Below are 20,310 nucleotides of genomic sequence, written 5' to 3' on the forward strand. Positions count from 1 at the left end.
GTTCATAAAGTCAAATGTGCTGAAGGAGTGTAAAAAGGAGAGAAGACCACAACCCAGCTCGCTTTCCAGCCTCTCTGATGGATCCTAAGAAGTCCACTGTGTCAATTCATCTTGTTTCCTGTCTTTGAAGAAAGCCTGTTAAATTACTTTTCAACACTGCCCAAAAAGAACTGTTCTAAAAGATCTCAGTGACCTGTCTATTTGTACTCATGCCAGTTTTGGAACAACATATCTCATCTGTTGTTTTCTTCAAAAATGAGTAAGTAATCTGCCCAAGTTTTTTTTGTCTGTAACAGAGCTCTGAATTTATAAAAATCCCTTTTTTTTGGTTAACTGGTGTTTGTGTGTGTGTGTGTGTCTGTCTGTCTGTGTGTCTGTGTGAGTGAGTGTGAAGGGACTAAAGTTACAAAAAAGGAGAATTGTAAAATTTCAATCTGTGCATTTGTTTTACTTCATTACTAGTTAAGACTTGTTTGATAATAAACCGATAAATTTGTTGTTCATTAAAGAAACCTGGTTATTGTGTTCTATTCTGGGAAAAGTAACAGTATATGATTGACTGTATCAATAAGTGAGAAAACTTAAAATATATGTTATGACCTGTGGGAAAGACTAGAATAAACAATGCACTCCTCCCAACTCGATCTTAACATATTAATTGGGGGCTCTCTTGCCAGGATAAATCCAACGTCAATGACGTACAATTGTAAGTGGGGTAATAATTGATTGAAAAAGAAAAAAAAAGAACCAGTTTTCTTGTGCAATAGAGTAAAGTTTACACCACTGGAATGTCTTTGCGGGTTGCTGCGAACTTTTCTGGGGAAGGAGGATGTATCCCTGAGTGATTTGAGACACTTAATCAAGGTTAAACTAAAGGATTTGGCAGAACTCTTGGTGTTAGAGTTAAAACCAGGAGGTAAGAAAGCAGACATAACTGAAGTAATAGCACACCATTTGAAATTGGAAGAAGAAGAAAGTAAACCAGAGGGTAGTGCAGTTGAATGAGCTAAAATTCAGTTACAGATGAAGCAATTTAAGCTTGAGCAGGAAAAAGAATTAAGAAAACTTGAGCTTGATGAAAAATTAACAATAAAAAAGCTTTAACTAGAATTGCAAAGAGAAAGAGAGAGAAGAAAGGGAAGTTGAGATTAGAAAGCTGGAATTAAGTCAAAAGAGTGATCTTGACTCCAGTGAAAGTTCTGATCGGGAAACATCTATCTCCAGCTCAGCACCCAGTGGAGATCTGTTTAAATTTGTACAAGCCCTCCCTAAATTTGAGGAAAGGGACATAGAGGCATTTTTCATTGTTTTTGAAAATATAGCCAAACAAATGAAGTGGCCAAAGGAAAGTTGGACAATGCTTATGCAAAACAAGTTGATGTGTAGAACTCACAAAGTTTATGCCATACCTTCTGAAGAGGCTTCTGCAGATTATGAGATGGAAAAAAAGGCTATTCTCGCTGCTTATGAGCTAGTCCCTGAAGCTTACCGACAGAAATTTTGGAACCTCTGGAGATTATCTGGGCAGACTTATATAGAATTTGAGAGGGTAAAACAAATTAATTTTGATCGTTGGGCACTAAAGATAGACGCCATATATGAGAATCTCAGGGAACTAATTTGCTCCCTCTGTTAGTAAGAACCCATGTAGAGAACCAGAAGGTTTCAAAGGCCAGACAAGCAGCGGAAATTGCTTACGATTGTGAGCTTGTGTATAAGCCTAAACCCTTTGCTTATCACCCCCACAAACCAGAGAAGGATACAAAATGGGAGAGTGAAAGGAAGGCAAGTAGCTGGGGCCAAGAAGGGACAGCTGGGAATGCCCCAGGATCTCCTCCTCAGGCCAGAAAAGAAGGTGCTGAGAGTGGAAGTGAGGTCCGCAAACCTAAATGTTACCATTGTCACAAGGTAGGACATCTTTGTGCAGATTGCTGGAAGTTGCAGGGAAAACATGGGACTTATTGGGGTGCACAAAGCCAATGCAGTGAAAGGGGCCCTGACTGAGAGTACAGCAGATCAGGCTGTAGTTCTGACTGCAGCTGTAAGGCCAAATACAAAAACCACTGTGAGTACAGGGGTTGTGAATAAGAGTTATAAGGAATTTCTGTCGAAAGGAAAAGTAACTCCTTATCCCTCAAGTGAGGCAGGTAAACCTATAGTTATACTTGTGGATACAAGAGCCACCCAAATTCCTTTGCTGAGGAAAGGCATAACATTTCCACCAGAGAGCGCACGGAATGCTAAGATTTTAGTAAATGGTAATGGCAGGGAGTATATACCCTTACCTTTGTATTGGGTGCACATAGGTGTGACCTAATGTCTGGAACGGTAACTGTAGGAGTTATATATAGCTTGCCAGTAGACGGAGTTGACCTACTCTTAACGACTGATTTGGTCGGAGTGAAAGTAGCAGCTTCGCCAGTAGTCACAGAAAAACCAAGTGAAGTTAAAGAGACATACAGTTACAGGAAAAAGTTCCAGGAATGTTTCCTTCATGTGTAGTAACCCGAGCAATGGCTAAACAAGTTCCATTGTCGGAGATAAAATTGGCACCACAGACAGAGAGTCAAATATCTGAAACTTTCTTTGGGGATTTGGATAATCCAAAGGAAATATTTAACAAGTCTTCTATGATCACAGCTCAGCATGCTGACCCAGAATTAAATAAAGTGGTCAAGAGAATTAGTGAAGTAAATTATTTGATTGACAACCCCAGATCACCAGAAAAAGAATCAGTATGTCATATCAATAGGTTTAAAACAATATTATCACTGGGAGGAGAATAAGCAAGCACAGAGGGACAGCGAAAGATGAAAGGGGTAGTGAGGATGAGGCAGAAGGAGGCCTAGACAATTCTCAAATTGAACCTCCTACTATCCGGTTAGCTAATACTGAATTGCTAGGGAGATTGGACACGATGCTTTCATATTTAGATGCAAACCAATGAGAACATTTAAGAAGGCTACTCATGGCATTTCAAAGAGTCTGTAGGGATATGCCAGGATGTACAACTTTAGCCAGACATGATGTGGCTATAGGGGAATCCATTCCTATAAAATAACATCCTTACTGCTTAATTCTAGAGAAACTGGCCCAGGTAAAAGCAGAAATCCAGTACAAGCTGGAGAACCACCTAATAGAACCCTGTCAAAGCAGTTGGAGTTCGCCAGTGGTAATAATGCCTAAACCTGATGGTTCAACCAGACTTTGCATAGACAACAGAAAAGTTAATGCAGTAACAGAGGCACACTCCTACCCAATCCCAAGACTGTCTTGACAGAGTGGGCAATGCCATGTTTCTTACAAAAATAGATTTGTTAGAGGGATACTGGCAAGTTGCTTTAACATCCCGAGCTAAAGAAATATTGGCTTTTGTCACACCAGATAGTCTTTTCTAATGCCGGGTGGTACCATTTGGGATGCCCCAGCAACCTTTCAGAGACTAATGAACCAAGTGGTAGCCAATGTTCCTGACTGTGTAGTTTACCTTGATGTGCTGGTCTATAGTGACACTTGGAACAACTAGAAACTCTGTCCAAAAAATTACAATTGGCTGATTTAGCAACAAGCCTTGCCAAAAGTGAATTTGTGAAAGCGAGAGTCACCTATCTCAGGCATGTAGTAGGGCAAGAACAAGCGTTACCAAGAACTGCAAAAGTACAAGCTTTGGTGGAGTTCCCTACCCTAAGACTAAACAAGAAAGAATGAGGTTTTTGGTGATGTGTGGTTTCTACCGAATTTCAATATCATAGCTGCTCCACTGACAGATTTACTACAGAAAAAGGAAACCAAGGTAGTGTGGTCAGGGGAGTGCCAAGCATCCTTTGAGAGGCTGAAAGCTATTTTGATTAATGAACCAGTGTTGGCTGCTCCAAATTTCACTAAGCCCTTCAAGGTAGCAAGTGATGCTAGCGACCTGGGGATCAGTGCAGTCCCATAACAAGACGATAAATCAGGCATAGAAAGGCCAGTGGGATACTTTTCCAAAAAGTTAAATCAACACTAAAAAATATATTCAACAGTGGAAAAAGAAACCCTAGGTTTATTATTGACTCTTAAGCATTTTGAAGTCTATGTCTGCAATGACTACAGAGACACTGGTATATACTGATCATAACCCCTTGTCTTTGTGAAAAAATGTAAAAACCAGAAAGCCAGGCTGTTCCGATGGAGTTTACTGTTACAACCTTATCACTTAAAGATTATCCACATTGGGGGTAAAACTAATGTTATTGCAGATGCTTTATCAAGAATCTAACTTTGTCCAAGTTATTTGAATGAAAAGCAGGTACAGAGCAGAATTGTATTGATTACAAGAAAAGAGTGAATGAGTATGAGTGTGAAAATGTGTTTACTATTTTTCCCACATTTTGTAATGAAACACATTTTAAAATGGCATTTCATTCCTCTGAGGTGAAGGTGTTATGAAAGTGATTCTGTTTTTGTTAAAAATATTTTAAAGGAATTTATAGTTAAACTGAATAAAAGTTGGACCAATTTTTTTTTAAAAAGAGGGAACTGAATTGGCAACAATGTTACTGGTTGTCATATGACTCAAGTTAAAGATGTAACAGGGGAAGAGAAGCGACAAATGTCCCTTGATGGACAAGTCCAGTAGCAGCAGAGTGCACCTGGGATGGGCAGAAAACTCAAGTTTTTTGGTTGTGGGTCAGTGTGTGTTATCTTCTGGAGTGAACGGCTGATAAAGTCAAGTCTGCTGAAGAAGAGTAAAAAGGAGAGAAGACCACAACCCAGCTCATTTTCCAGCATCTCTGAAGGACCTTGAGAAGTCCACTGTGTCAATTCATCTCATTTCCTGTCTTTGAAGAAAGCTTGCTAAATTACTTTTCAATGCTGTCTGAAAAGAACTGTTCTAAAAGATCTCCATGACCTGTGTACGTGTACTCAGAAATTAGACTGTATGCCAGTTTGAGAACAACATATCTCATCTGCTGTTTTCTTCAAAAATGAGCAAGTAATCTGCCCAAATTTTTTTTGTCTGTAATGGAGCTCTGAATTTATAAAAATCTATTTTTTTTTCAGTTAACCAGTGTATATGTGTATGGGTGAGTGTGAAGGGACTAAGGTTAAAAAAAAAAGGAACTTTAAAATTTTGATCTGTGTATTTATGTTTTACTTCATTGCTTGTTAAGACTTGTTTTATAATAAACTGATAAATTTGTTCATTAAAGAAACCTGGTTAGTGTGTTCTATTCTGGGAAAATAGAGTATATGATTGACTATATAAATAAATGGGAAAATTTAAAATATATGTTGTGACCAGTGGAGAAGTGGGACTAGAATAAACAGTGCACTCCTCCCGCCTCAGTCTCACAGTATATAAAAGAAGTTAACAAAATGATCGTGGATCAGCTATTATCATTGTGTAGCTGTCCTCTCATTGGATCCTCTCAGGGCCCCATGCAATTGCACTGGTTGCACAGTTCTAATTTTGCCCGACTCTCTAGAATGCAGCCTAGACTGGAAGAGCTGATTAGATGCCGTATCATGGGGCTTGTTTAGAATACAGTGGCATTCCATGGTGGCAGCATTAATGTGCTAGAGGGATGAGTTTTGGTCGGGCAAATTGTCTTTTTTTTATCCCTGATGAAAGTCTTGCTTTCTACATTCCAATGAATATTAATTGCTTCCATTATTAATGAATTACCCCAACCCTAATTCAGTTATTCAATTTTGGTTGGTTGGCATCCTTCCATCCATGAAAGATGATAGACACAGAGCAAACAATCCATTTTGGTGGGGTGTCTTCTCTTGGTGCACCTTTGCTGATGACTGTGAAGGCCAATGAGTGGGGCAGGTTCTGCCACAAGTGCCACACGTGAAGCTGACAATTGACGCTATGAGTTGTTGGTTTTGAAGTTGGCACCTGTTGCCAAGCTGCTGTAGCAACTGATCATCATGGTAGTGAACCCCAGTCCACAAGATGTGTTGGCATTTCCCTCTTTCGCCAACTAGTGACTCCCAGGTGTGATAGTCGACATTTAGGGCCCTCATGTCACGCTTGCAAGCATCCTTGAAGCGGAGCTTTGGGCACCCCACTGGTCGTCTGGCCCTGGCTACCTCAACATATAGAAGGGCCTTGGATATGCGACCATCTTCCATCCTGTGTATGTGTCCAATCCACCAAAGCCACCTCTGTTTGATTGATGTCAACACACTCGGGAGTTCTGCCTTTGAGAGAACTGCAGCATGTGATTTTGTCCGGCAAGGTATATCCATAATATGCCGCAGACAGAGAAGATGGAAATTATTGAGTTTCTTTTCCTGCCAGCTATAAGTTGCCCATGTTTCATAGTCATACAGCAAGGTGCTGAGAACACAGGCCTTATAGACCATCAGCTTGGTCCTAAAGGTCAGCTTGGTATTATCCCATGCATGTTTCATGAGTCAGTCAAAGGTGGTAGCTGCTTTCCCCATGTGTGTATCGAGCTCTGCATCAAGGGACAGATTGTCTGTCACCATGGACCCAAGGTAGCAGAATGTGCTAACCACTTACAGTGGGATGTTATTTAGTGTGATCAGGGGTGGAGATACAACACCTTGTCTCATGACCATGGTTTTCTTGATGCTTTTGGTAAGGAGAACAAGTTACAGGCAGGGAGAGACAGTCCATGAGTTTTTGTAGCTGAGTTTCTGTGTGAGCAACTAGCACAGTATCATCAGCGTAGAGGAGTTCTCTGATCAGGACGTGATGTGTTTTTGTCTTCACTTTCAGCCTGAATAGATTGTAGAGCTTGCTGTGTGATCTAGTGTGCAAATAGACTCCTTCCATATCTGCAGGGAAGGCGAAGGTCAGGAGAATGGAGAAGAAGATGCCAAACAGAGTGAAACAATCATGTTTCACTCCATTCTTCACTCCGAAACTGTCGGAAGTGGATTCATCAAACTGTACAGTGCAGTGCATGTTGCCATGGAATAGTGGATGAGACTGAGGACCTTTGGTGGACAGCCAACTTTTCCCAAAATCTTGCACAGCCTGCTCTGCTGATGGTGTTGAATGCCTTAGTGAGATCAATGACAGTAAGGTAAAGGGGTATACTCTGCTCCCTACACTTCTATTGTAGCTGGCGTATGGAGAAGATCATGTCCACAGTAGATCTGCTGGCACAGAAACCGCAATGTGCTTCCCGGTAAACTCAGTCTGCAAATAAATGGAGTCTTTTAAGTATGACCCGAACTAAGGTCTTCGCCGTGACGCTAAGAAGTGAGATGCCCCTGTAGTTGTTGGCAGTCTCCTCAGTCGCCTTTGCTTTTGTTTAGTGTGATGATTTTGGCATCACACATCTCACGTGGCCCTCATCCTGATGACCACCTTCGTGTGCGGCTGCATCAAGCTGTGTGTAGATCTCCAGTACGCAAACTCCAAGTGTCACTACGTGCTGAGGTTCTATCTGTCCCCGGTGTTGCGAAGGATGGGCCTGGTCACATTGCCGCGGAACGCTCCATGCAGTTGGGCCGTGCCGTACCACCTATCCTTCGTGGAGCAGTTTCTGCGGGAAAACACCTTTGACCACTGGTCCATCAGGCAGTAGTCTGCACGGAATGTCCTCAAGGCCCTACGGGAAAAGGCGACGGTGGATCCTGTCGGATGGTTCCTCGAGCAGACCGTCAAAGTCATTTGGCGGAATGCCTCATCACCAGAACTTTCAAACAAGCACCAAGACGTAGCTTGGCTGGTGGTGAGAAGGGCCCTCCCCGTCAGATCCTTCATGCACACCCGAAGTCTCGCCCCCTCCACACAATGCCCCCGTGGTGGCTGTGGTGGGGAAGAGACAGTTGCCCACCTCCTCCTGGAATGTGTCTTCGCAAAGCAGGTGTGGAAAGAGATGCAGTGGTTTTTGTCGAGGTTCATCCCAAGCAGCTCTGTAACACAGGAGTCTGTGCTCTACGGGCTGTTACCAGGGACGCACACCGAGACAAACATCAACTGCTGCTGGAGGACTATCAATTCGGTGAAAGACGCCCTTTGGTCTGCCCGAAACTTGCTGGTCTTCCAGCGCAAAGAGTTGTCCACGACCGAATGTTGTAGACTGGCACATTCCAAGGTCCAGGACTACGTGCTGAGGGACGCACTAAAGCTTGGGGCAGCCGCAGCAAAGGCTCAATGGGGAAAGACCACAGTGTAAGGTCCCCCCACCAAGCTGAACTGAGGGGCTAGATCCATGGGAAACCCCTCGAGTTGTATCGGAGAAATTTTGTGTGCTGTAAATGTAAAAATATAAATGGCATGACAATGAAATGGAAGGGTTGTGAGGCAACTCATGATTGTATAGAAGGTAACTGATCACCTTTGCACTGTCTGTATTCTTTGACTTGATGCTGTTTTAAACTGTTTGGGAATGTAATTTTTACAGATTTTTATGAATAAAGTATATTTTGGAAATAAAAAAAAATCTCCTGTGCATTCAATTAATATGCAAATAAAACTATAGGGGTTCATTTGTCCCGGGAAGTTTTGCATTCTAACATTCTGCTTTCTTGTTTTTTTCTGAGGTTTTCTGTTTTATTTTTCTTTGATTTATGCACTTTTCTGATCTTTTTTTATAAATAAATAAATTTATTACAGTTCTTTCCTCCCTTGTCCTTTGGATAATTTATGTTCTTTGTTCATCCCATTACAAAAAGTGCAGGGACCAGTCCTGCGAGTGAAAAGTAAGTGAAAAGACCACAAATTTCAATTGTTTTAGGACTAACACGGAAACCTTTTCCTATATTTAAATCTATATATAGTTAGTATCAATACAGACTCAATGAATGTTTGCATTATCATTAGTTTGACACCAGAAGTAATATTATAAAACTTATGGTACAACTTGTTTAAATTATACATATGAAAAATAGCAATCCTCAACTAGTTACTGAATTACAACATATTGTAAATTAGCAGTGATCAGTTCACTGTAATCCCTCAGTTGAGAAGCTTACATGACTGACAGGATAACCCAACTGATAACCCTAAAAAGGATTTCCCACCAACTCCATAGTATACTTATCCATATAATTGAGAGTTTTCTGTTTAAATACTTCCAATCACCATCTTTGATTCCTGAGCAACACAGCAGAAGCATACGATAGGAACTTGAAATTGGTGGTGAGATGTGCAGTCAGAAGCGCAGCAGGATCAATACACTGAGCCAAAGTGGCTGATAATGCAATCTCTATCAAAAAGCTTGAATGTCTGCTGATTTTCATCCAGACACAGACAGTATATCTGAAATATTGACTGACTACTTAAAATGCAGACAGTTGGCATGCATATTGGAGACTGTCACTTAAATGGCTCTTGCATTAATCTGGCAAATCTACTGTATTTTATGATTTATTCATTCACAGGATGTGGGCAGCGCTGGCATTTATTGTCATCCTTAATTTCCTTTGGGAAGATGGTAGTAAGCTGCCTTCTTGAACCACTGCAGTCCATGTGGTGAAGGTATTCACGTGGTGTTATCAGGTAGGAAGTTCCAGGATTTTGGTCAGTGACAATGAAGGAATGGCAATATATTTCCAAGACGGGATGGTTTGTGACTTGAAGGCGGTGGTGTTCCCACATGCCTGCTGCCCTTGTCCTATGTGGTAGAAGTCATGGATTTGGGAGCTGCTGTCCAAGAAGCCTTGGTGAGTTACTGCACTGTATCTTGTAGATTCAGCTACATCGTGATAGTACTATCATGTATGGAATCAAGTAACAAAAGTGCTATTCCTTTGTTCAGATTTTAGATTACGTTTCCTAGATGGAGAGGATTGTACATGATATGTAGAAGAAGCAAATTTAATGTGCCAAATGGTCTTTTCTGATTCATTGTTTACCCTATATTGTACTGTGGAAATAAATATTGTGGGCCAATAAGGTTTATTTCCCATGCAAGGGTAATTATTTACATGCAAAATTGAAAAGAATTGTGGAATTTGATCTCCAAAATAGAAGTAATATTCACAGAATTCTATGTAATAAAGCAGAATTTGACTTGTATAGTCAACATAGGTCATTTATATTTGTATACACGTACAGTACAGTTGTAGTATACACATTGTTACAACTGAGGCTGGAGGAGTGCACTGTCTTTTCTAGTTCCACTTCTCCACAGGTCACAACAGATATTCAAATGTTTACCCAGTTACCGATATGGTATACACACACACACACACACACACATACCTATCAACCGAAAAAGAGAGATTTACCCTGCAGAGGTCTGTTACAAAAAAAAGACAAAAAAAAAATATTTTGGCCAAATATTTGCTAATTCTTGAAGACAAAAGAGAAGATATGGAAAGCTGTCAGTTGTCCTTTTATGGTTTGGCGTCCCAAATACACGTAGATGGCTGTCATTGGGATCTTTCAAGAACAGTTCTTTTCAGGCAATGTTGAAGATCGGTTTCCAGGCTGTCCCAGAGAAATACAGCAACATGGGTTTCTGGCAGGCCTTTCAGGAGAAATGCAGCATCAATTTGTCTATTTTTTACACTTGATTCTCAGGAAGTTCTCAGAGATGGAAGAGGGTGCTGATGGTGACTTCTCTCTTGGCTGGTTTTCTCCAACTGACTGTCCAAAGCGAAACCAAAACAATATCTCAACAGTCAAGCCTCCTGACCCCTATAAATCGTAACCTGTCACTTCTCTATAAACATCTTCTCCAAGTCAAAAAGCGCCTGCTGGGTATTTATCTGAAGACAGGTGACTTCCAGTTTACAAACCAAGTCCTCTCAGTGTCCTTTCAATGACCCCATTGAAAAAAACATCCATATCATGTTTTATTCAAACTCTTTTTAAGGCCAAAATCAGAAATACCAAATGGGAATCTCCACATTCCTATACTTATGGCACACCATAATACAGTCAACTATAATGTTATTCACTTTCCTTCAGTTAAATATTTTCTCTGTTTCGTCAATAAACTGGGAAGATACAAATGAAGCTGTGCTTTTCTTCAATATGTCCACAATGCTGTCTATTTTGGTGTCACATCTTCACATTATGAATACAAAATTTGAGCAACAAATCAGAACTCTTAACTATGAAGATAATATACCAAAAATAATAACTGAATCAATTAAATTACTCAAAAATAACTTTTTGTCCATTTTTCTCTGTCACAAAATTAAATATTCAGCATTCAAAGGATGATTTCTAATATGAATAATATAAAAATAAACTTACCTAAAAAAATTATCTTTGCATACCTCTATCAAGGTTTTTACTGAGGCCTTAGCCCTTTACAATAGCTAATGTTTGAGATAATATTCTCCCAGAGCTATTGTGCTGTCAGCTGAAAGGACTTCTCAAATCCAACTGTGTCTGCAAATCCCAGGACACTGCAGGCTGATCATATGCAGTGTGGACAATCTCCCAGTGTGCATCAGTATGATTCAGTGCATCTGAATCTCGTTATTTATGTTGTTTTTCCAAATATTTAGAAACTAGCAGGGTCCTGAATTTTAGAACATTTTTGGAGATGACTGTTTCCTTTTACTTTTTTTAGCTTCAGAAAGAGAAGTTGCTGAGTGTGGCAGACAAGATGTGATTCAAGCACCTTTGCTTAGTTTTTGAATTCTCCGTATAAAGAAAATAATCTTTGTTTGCATAAAGATTTATTGCTCAATGCAAGTCAACAAGTGTCGAGAGAAGGCCACACTCAATTTTGTTGTCACAGAATTATTTTATTTTCATGTTTTGTTAGAACATTCTCACGGGCAGTTCCACTCACATGATAACTTCATTCATATCTGTAAATAACTAAAAACAGTACCTGTTCTTGTATTTTGCTATGATTCTTTTCTCTCTCTATACAAATGTACACAGCATTTTATATATATATGTGCACGTATAGCTCAATTGCAAACTTGACTCAGTTGGTAACACTCATGCCTATGAGTCAGTTGTAAATTCAAGCCACGTCAAGACTAAATGTTAATGAAGATTATGTGCTTAAATTGGCACATAATCTTGGCCAATTTTTAATACTAAAGGAGTGATACATTGGGATAAGTGTTGTCTTTCAGATTACATTAAAACGAGACCCTGCCTGCCTGTTCAGGTCGAATGTAAAGATCCTTCGGAACTATTCACAAAGGCAGGGAGTTTGGTGTCCTGGCCAACAGTTAGCTCATTCAGCACCAGAGAAACAAATTATATGGTCACTTATATAAAAATAGAAAATGCTGGAAATGCTCAGCAGGTCTGGCAATATCTGTGGAGAGAGATGCAGAGTTAACTTTTCAGGTCAATGATGTTTTGTCTGAACCCAGGTAAATGGTCACTTATTGCTATTTTTGGGGCACTGCTATATACAAATTGGCTCCCTGATTTGCCTGCACAGCAGCAGTGAGTACACTTCACAAGTAATTCATTCATTGTGAAGCTCTTTAGAGAGTGTGCAAGTGCTATATAAGTGCAAATTTGTTCTTTCTATGTTTTTCTTAACGCATCTGCGAAGTGTGCCTTGAGATATTTCTATGTTAAAGGCTCTACTTAAATACCAGTTGTTTTTTGTCTCTTTATCTGTAAATCTGTTTTTCTTCTCTAGCTGTGGTTCTGTGTTTATCAGATGGCCGAGTCCCTGTATATTTCTTTCCACTTTCCCTCCCTGTGTTTCTTTGCTTTTCTTTCTCAGTGGGCCTGTGTTTCTCTCATTTAAAATGTAGCTGGCGAGCTGTGAGTGCCAAACATGTATGTGCTCTGTTGCAGCTTGCTGGTTGTGGGTGGATGGGAGGGAAATTGCCTAGTCTGTATGCTGAGCTAACCAGGTGTTGGGAAGCTGATCCCAGATCAATAGTAGCACCCCTGCTCCTCCAGGCCCCACAAACAAGCACAGTCAATAAAAAAAAAAGTTTAAGGCCCTTTTGTGGCGTGGTTACCAGCAGACCCTTTAAGGATCACTAACTGCTCACCACTGGTTGGTATCATACCTAGCACAAAGGAAGATAGTTGTGGTTGTTGGAGGCCCCAGGATATCACTGCAGGAGTTCCTCAGGGGTAATGTCCTAGGTCCACCCATCTTCAGCTTCATAAGGTCAGAAGTGGGGGTGTTCGCTGATAATTGCACAGTGTTCAGTACCATTCGCGACTCCTCAGATACCGAAGCAGTCTGTGTCCATATGCAGCAAGACCTAGGCAATGTTCAGGCTCGGGCTGATAAGTGGTAAGTAACATTTGCGTCACACAACTGCCAGGAAATGACCATCTGCTACAAGAGACAACCTAATCATCTCTCCTTTACATTCAATGGCATTATCATTGCTGAGTCCCCACCATCAACATCCTGGGTGTTACCATTGAGCAGAAACTTAACTGGACCAGCTATATAAAAACTGTGGCTATAAGAACAGATCAGAGGCTCGGTATTGTGTGGTGAGTAACTCATCTCCTGGCTCCCCAAAGCCTGTCAACCATCTGCAAAGCACAAGTCAGGAGCGTCATGGAATACTCTCCACTTGCCTGGATGGGTGCAGCTCCAACAACACTCAAGAAGCTTGACACCATCCAAGACAAAGCAGCCCGCTTGATTGGCACCCCATCCACCACCTTCAACATTCACTCCCTCCACCATCACAGTTGCAGCAGTGTGTACCATATATAAGATGCGCTGCAGTAACTTGCCAAGCCTCCTTTGACAGCACCTTCCAAACCTGTGATCTCTACCACCTAGAAGGACAACACCACCACCTGCTAGTTCTCCTCCAAGTCACGCACTATCCTGACTTGGGTCTGTATCATCATTCCTTCACTGTACCTGGAACAAAAACCTTGAATGCCCTTCCTAATAACACTGTGGATGTACCTACACCAGGTGGTCTGCAGCAGTTCAAGAAGGCAGCTCACCACCAACTTCCCAAGGGCAATTAGGTATGGGCAATAAATACTGGCATTGTCAGCAATGCTCACATCCCAAGAAAATGTTTTTTAAAAGCATGGTAGACATGGGTGAAGCTTGTACGACACATGCTCCATCCATTTGTACTTTGGCATTGAAGATGCCGTCTTTGATTTTCAACTGCCAGCAGTTCAGTTTTCAGATAAGAAACTGGTGGCCAGCAGCTGAAATCACCCCACCCATTTTTCTCTGATAGATTGCATGAAATCCCTGCCTTTCTAAGGCCAGTCACATCCCACCTTTATCTCAGTGAAAATTTCAATTTTCTCCACTCACTCCTTTCTCTCTTGAAATAGAATCATTTAGTCTCACTCATTTTAGTTCAAAATACAACCTGTTTTAATGCGTTTACTTTTATTGCCTGTTCAGAGTTAATGGGCAGTATACGTTTAAATGGTTTTGCAATTGGTTTCAGCACTTTTGATTATAAATCTCATTACTAACATTTCCTTGATGTTGGCAGCTCTGCCTAAAGGAGCTAACTGATGTTACAGTAAAGATCCTGAAAAGTGCAGTGATCTTCTGGTAACACATCCAAGTACTAAATTGTCTTATGAGCCCCCACAGAAAATGTTAGCAAGATAATTGACTTTACAAGCTACCACATGCCTTGACCTCTCCTCATCCAGTATCCAGTTCCAGCAAGAACTACCAGATTGTGATCAGATGTGGGAACAGCTATCCCCTCGTCCTTCTGCCCCCCCACCCCCCCCAACCAACCAACCAACGCTCATTTAGGCTAATTGTTCACCCCCACTGCTGCCCTGCTTGAGATTACTTAAGTGAGTACAAAGCAAGAATGAACCTGGCATTTTTCTGGTATGACTCAACACCAAAATATGTACATATTTACCTTCTGAGCCATCAGGTAGGTGGGAGCTGTTTTCTACATATTTGCTAACGAATCCAGGATGGAGAAGTAATATGGCAGTCCAATGTTCAGCAGCTTGAAAAAGAAGGCACAAGCCAAGCCTAGAAATAAAGGTGTATGTAAGTCATGTATAATGGACAGAATATACCCCACTATTTAACCATGTCAATAGGATATGTCAATAGTGGCAGTAAAAGGAAAAAAATTGGCTGATCAAATTAAAAACTCTTCAGTAAACATAGTAACATAGGAAATAGGAGCAGGAGTAGGCCATTTGGCCCTTCGAGCCTGCTTTGCCATTCAACTAGATCATGGCTGATCATCTACCTCAATGCCATTTTCTGCACTAGACCCATATCCCTTGATGCCTTTAATATCTAGAAATCTATTGATCTCTGTCTTGAACATACTCAATGACTGAACCTCCACCACCCTCTGGGGTAGAGAATTCCAAAGATTCACCGCCCTCTGAGTGAAGAAATTCCTTCTCATCTTAGTCCTAAATGGCCTACCACTTATTCTGAGATAACGTCCCTTGGTTCAAGACCCCCTAGCCAGGGGAAACATCCTTCCTGCATCTACCCTGTTGAGCCCTGTAAGAATTTTATGTGTTTCAATGAGATCACCTCTCATTCCTCTAAAATCTATTCAGGCCCAGCCTGAATATTTCCATTAATTGGCTGTGAAGTGCTTTAGGATATTCTGAGGTCATGAAAGATACTATAAAAATGCAAATTCTTTGTTTCTTTCACATGACCTTGGATGGTACAATCACAAACTCAGGGACATGCAAATACTGTATTATTCTGTATATCCTATCCATGACCAAGACTACTTACTTCCAACTGCTTAGCATCTCCTATCTCTGTCATTACCTGATCCTACCACTGCTGAAATTCTAATCCATGCTGTAGCTGTTTCCAGATTCTTCGCTAACAGATTGCTTCCCAGCCTCCCAAGGTATACTCTTGCATAAACCCCCATGCCCGAAACCTGTGCTGCAGTAAGTTTCACTCTCCCATCTACTTTGTCCGTGTTGATTCCCATTGGCTCTCTATCCCCCAGTATACGGAATTCAAATTCTTTGTCCTTGTTTACAAATCTCCAGTCTCACTCCAACCTTCTTTTGCAAGCTCTTTTTCCCAATGGCTTAGCCTATGTCTTCTGTTTCTCCTTACTCTTGCTTCCTATGATTCTCAATTGTACACCCCACCATTGGTGGCACAGCCATTAGCTATCTCAGTTCTATTCTCTGGAATCTCTTCCAAAACCCCACTTTATTACTTATGTCCCCACGTTTAATGTCTTTTTTAACTATGATTTCAATTAACTCTATAACAACTTCTCACATCTCTTGCTCCTCTGTGAAGTATATTGAGAATTTTACTGCATTAAAAGTACAACATAAACGCAAGATGTCATATTTCTCAAGTACTGTAGAATTGTATAGATTGGAAATATGGCTAGACTCTGCATTACAAAATCCTAGAAGATTGTATAGTACAGTAATATATTACACCCTTTAAAAAGCAGAATTGTGGTATTTAAATATGCTGAAGAAACCTCATCTTTAAAAGGTAGAACCATTTTCTAAGATGAACCGTCTGGTCTTTGCAATTGTGTTTTCTTACACTACTGGACATAATGGGAGTGCTAGCATGCCAGCATAAAAAGAGATTCTGAAAGATGCAATTTTACTGCCTTCTCACGCTGTCATTTGTCAATGGGAGCACGTGCAGTAACATATTTTAATTAGCATTTTTGAATGCACACCTGCTGATGCTGATTTCAAGCTTGTTGTAATGAGGAGACTGGAGATTCCTCATCTAAACTCCAAAATGACACAAATTACTCACTGAGCCATTGTCAGATAATCTCCATGAAGGGAACAACATCTCCTCCCAGAATCTCTTCAAAATTCAAAGGATGATCGAATTGACTTGCATTGTTTGCTATAGAAATTGTTGGCGATGAGAGTTTTTTTGTTTAATATCTAATATGGAACTTGCTCTGCACCTGATTACAAGAATTGTTTTGGAAATATATAGGGGACAGTATTTTGGAACAGGAATGCTAGATCTTCAGTGTGCTGCTTTGTGTTGTAGTAGGATGTGGATTGGCATTTGAAGTTCCCTACTTACGAATTAGGAGCAGGAGTAGGCCATTTGGCCCCTCGAGCCTTCTCTGCCATTTGATAAGATCATGGCTGATCTGATTGTGGCCTCAACTCCATTTTCCTGTCTATCTCCATACCCTTTCACTATACATACATACAAATTGATTTCAGCCATATTATCATCGGAAAGTGGCAAGAATAGACCAAGCATTTTCCTGCAGAAACTGTCAGAAAGAGAGAGTTACCCTAGGCTACTCTCATGCAGTTTCTAGTGAGCAGAATAGCATTACAATGGAACAGGCCTAAGAACAGATCATTTACTCGTTGCCTTGAATAGGGATGATATGTGGCACAGGAGTTCCTCAAAGAAGAAGAATTATATCTTTAAAAAGGCACATTTTGGAAAATCCCTAAAACCTTAGTGTGTAAATAGATTATGTATTATGACACTAAACCATACAGAATAAGAAGATCCCAGCTTCAATTCCTGACTGGCTTAGAATTGGAATAAAAGCAAAATACTGCGGATGCTGGAAATCTGAAACAAAAACAAGAAATGCTGGAATCACTCAGCAGGTCTGGCAGCATCTGTGGAAAGAGAAGCAGAGTTAACGTTTCGGGTCAGTGACCCTTCTTCGGAACTGGAATTGGAATGATCAGTTAGAGTTCCTGTTTGTAGCATATTCTAGAAGAACATAAAAAAGTTTGAAATAAGAAAATCTGCACCAAGAGATGATCATCTGACCAACTGTAGCTCAACCTGAATGTTCCCATTTCAGTATCCAACTGCAGTTTGAACAAAAGTAATATAAATAAAATCACTAACACATTTTCTGCCAGCTACCCCAATTCCTTAACGAAGTCTTACACAATCGGTTGGCATCCTTCCATCTAACAAAAGATGGACATGCAGTAAACACTCCATTTAATTGGGGTGTCTTCTCTTGGTGCATCTTTGTTGATGGCTGTGAAAGCCAATCGTTGAGAGGCTGTTCTGCCACAAGTGCCGTACATGATGCTGCCAAGTGACGCTGTGTTTGCTTTTGACGGTGCCTGCTGCCAAGCTGCTGTAGCAACTGGTCATCGTGGTAGTGCACACCAGACCACAGGATGTGTCACAATTTCCCTCTTTTGCCAGCTAGTGACTCACAAGTGGGATAGTAGACATTTAGGGCCTTCATGTCACCCTTGCAAGCGTCCTTGAATAGGAGCTTTGGGCGCCTCACTGGTCATCTGGCCTCAGCTACCTCACTATATAGAGGGTCCTTGGGTATACAACCATCTTCCATCCTGCGGATGTGTCCAATCCACCAAAGCCGCCTCTGTTTGATTAGTGTCACCACACTTGGGAGCTCTGCCTTTGAGAGGACTGCCGCATTTGTGATTTTGTCCTGCCAGGATATACCCATACAGCGCCGCAGACAGCTAAGATGGAAATTATTGAGCTTCTTTTCCTGGTAGCTGTAAGTTGCCCTTGTTTCACAGTCATACAGCAAGGTGTTGAGAACACAGGCCTTATAAACCATCAGCTTGGTCCTAAGGGTCAGCTTGGTGTTATCCCATGCATGTTTCCTGAGTCGGTCGTAGGTGATAGCTGCTTTCCCTATGAGTGTATTGAGCTCTGCATCAAGGGAAACATTGTCTAGCACTGTGGACCTAAGGTAGCAGAATTTGCTAATCACTTCCAGTGGGGTGTTATTTAGTGTAATCGGGTCGAGATGCAACACCTTGTCCCATGACCATGGTTTTCTTGACGCTTATAGTCAAGGAGAACAAGTTACAGGCATGGGAGAGATAGTCCAGGAGTCTTTGTAACTGAGTTTCTGTGTGAACAACTGGCGCAGTATCATCAGAGTACAGGAGTTCTCTGATCAGGGCGTGATGGGTTTTTATCTTCACTTTCAGCCTTGATAGATTGTAGAGCTTGCTGTGTGACCTAGTATGCAAGTAGACTCCTTCCATATCTGCAGGGAAGGAGATGTCAAACAGAGTGGGGGCTAGTACACAACCCTGTTTCACTCCATTCTTCACTCCAAAACTGTCAGAAGTGGAGCCATCAAGCTGTACAGTGTAGTGCATGGTGTACAGGAAAGAGCGGATGAGACTGAGGAGCTTCGATGGACAGCAAATTTTTCCCAAAATCTTGTTGAGTCCTGCTCTGCTAACAGTGTTGAATGCCTTAGTGAGATCTATGAAAGTAAGGTAAAGGAGTATACTCTGTTCCCTACAGTTCTCTTTTAGCTGGTATATGGAGAAGATCATATCCACAGTAGATCTGCTGGCACGGAAACCACACTGCACTTCCGGGTACACTTGGTCTGTAAGTAAATGGAGTCTTTTAAGTATTGCCCTAGCAAAGGCCTTCCCCGTGACGCTAAGGAGTGAGATGCCCCTGTAGTTGTTGCAGTCTCCTCTGTCGCCTTTGTTTTTGTATAGTGTGATGATTTTGGCATCACGCATCTCCTGTGGAGCAGAACCTACTTTCCAGCAGAGAAGTAGAAGGTCATAAAGGTGTGGCAACAGATGGGACTTTCTGTACTTGAGCAGTTCAGCTGTGATTCCGTCCTTGTCTGGTGCCCTTCTGTTTGCCAGGCAGTCCATGGCCTTCTCAAGCCCCAGTGATGAGGGTTCTTCAGCTAACTCATCCATGACAAGAAGTTGTGGGAGAGCATCAAGCACAGACTGGGAAATGTCCGACTCACATGAATACAGCTCACAGTAGTGTTCAGCCCAGCGGGACATCTGTTTACTTCTGTCGGTGAGTACTTCACCATCTGCCAACTTCAGAGGAAAAACTTTGGTGATGGCAGGGCCAAGTGCCCTCAATCCCTTCATACATAGCTCATAGATTTCCTTTGTCACGTGCAGTTTGGATTTCTTGACATAAGCTGATCCAGTGTTTGTTCGCGCAGTATCTCCCTCTCCTTTGCACGGTTGTCTTGACTACTTTCAGGTCATGCAGTGTCTTAGCTGTTGGGTTTATGTTGTGCATCATGTAGGTTTTGTTTTTTGCATCAATGACAGAGATCATCTCAGCTGAGTAGGTCTCAAACCAGCCTCTGTTGTGCGTTCTGCCTTTACCAAATGATGCTTCTGCTGCTTCATAGATGATTGAGCTTTGTGACTTCCAAGCTTCATCAATGCCAGCATCGTGCTTCCGTTAAGGCTTTGGTGGGTAGCAAACATTATAGCGACAGTGCAAAGTGCTAATATTTGGCATAATTGCTTACACAAGGCATATTGATACATGGTGGGCCGTCGTGTTTGGAGCTGTGGAATTTGCGGGGATGCACCTTCACCCTACTGCTGATGAGAGTGGTCAGTGTCGCAATCTGTTCTATGGTAGGTGCAGGTGTGAAGAACACTGGGCAGATCACGCCTCCTCATGATGGCTAGGTCTAGTTGGTAACCAATGACCAGACCTTGGGTGG

The sequence above is a fragment of the Heterodontus francisci genome, chromosome 7 (genome assembly GCF_036365525.1).
Source record: "Heterodontus francisci isolate sHetFra1 chromosome 7, sHetFra1.hap1, whole genome shotgun sequence".
Taxonomy (NCBI): Eukaryota; Metazoa; Chordata; class Chondrichthyes; order Heterodontiformes; family Heterodontidae; genus Heterodontus; species Heterodontus francisci.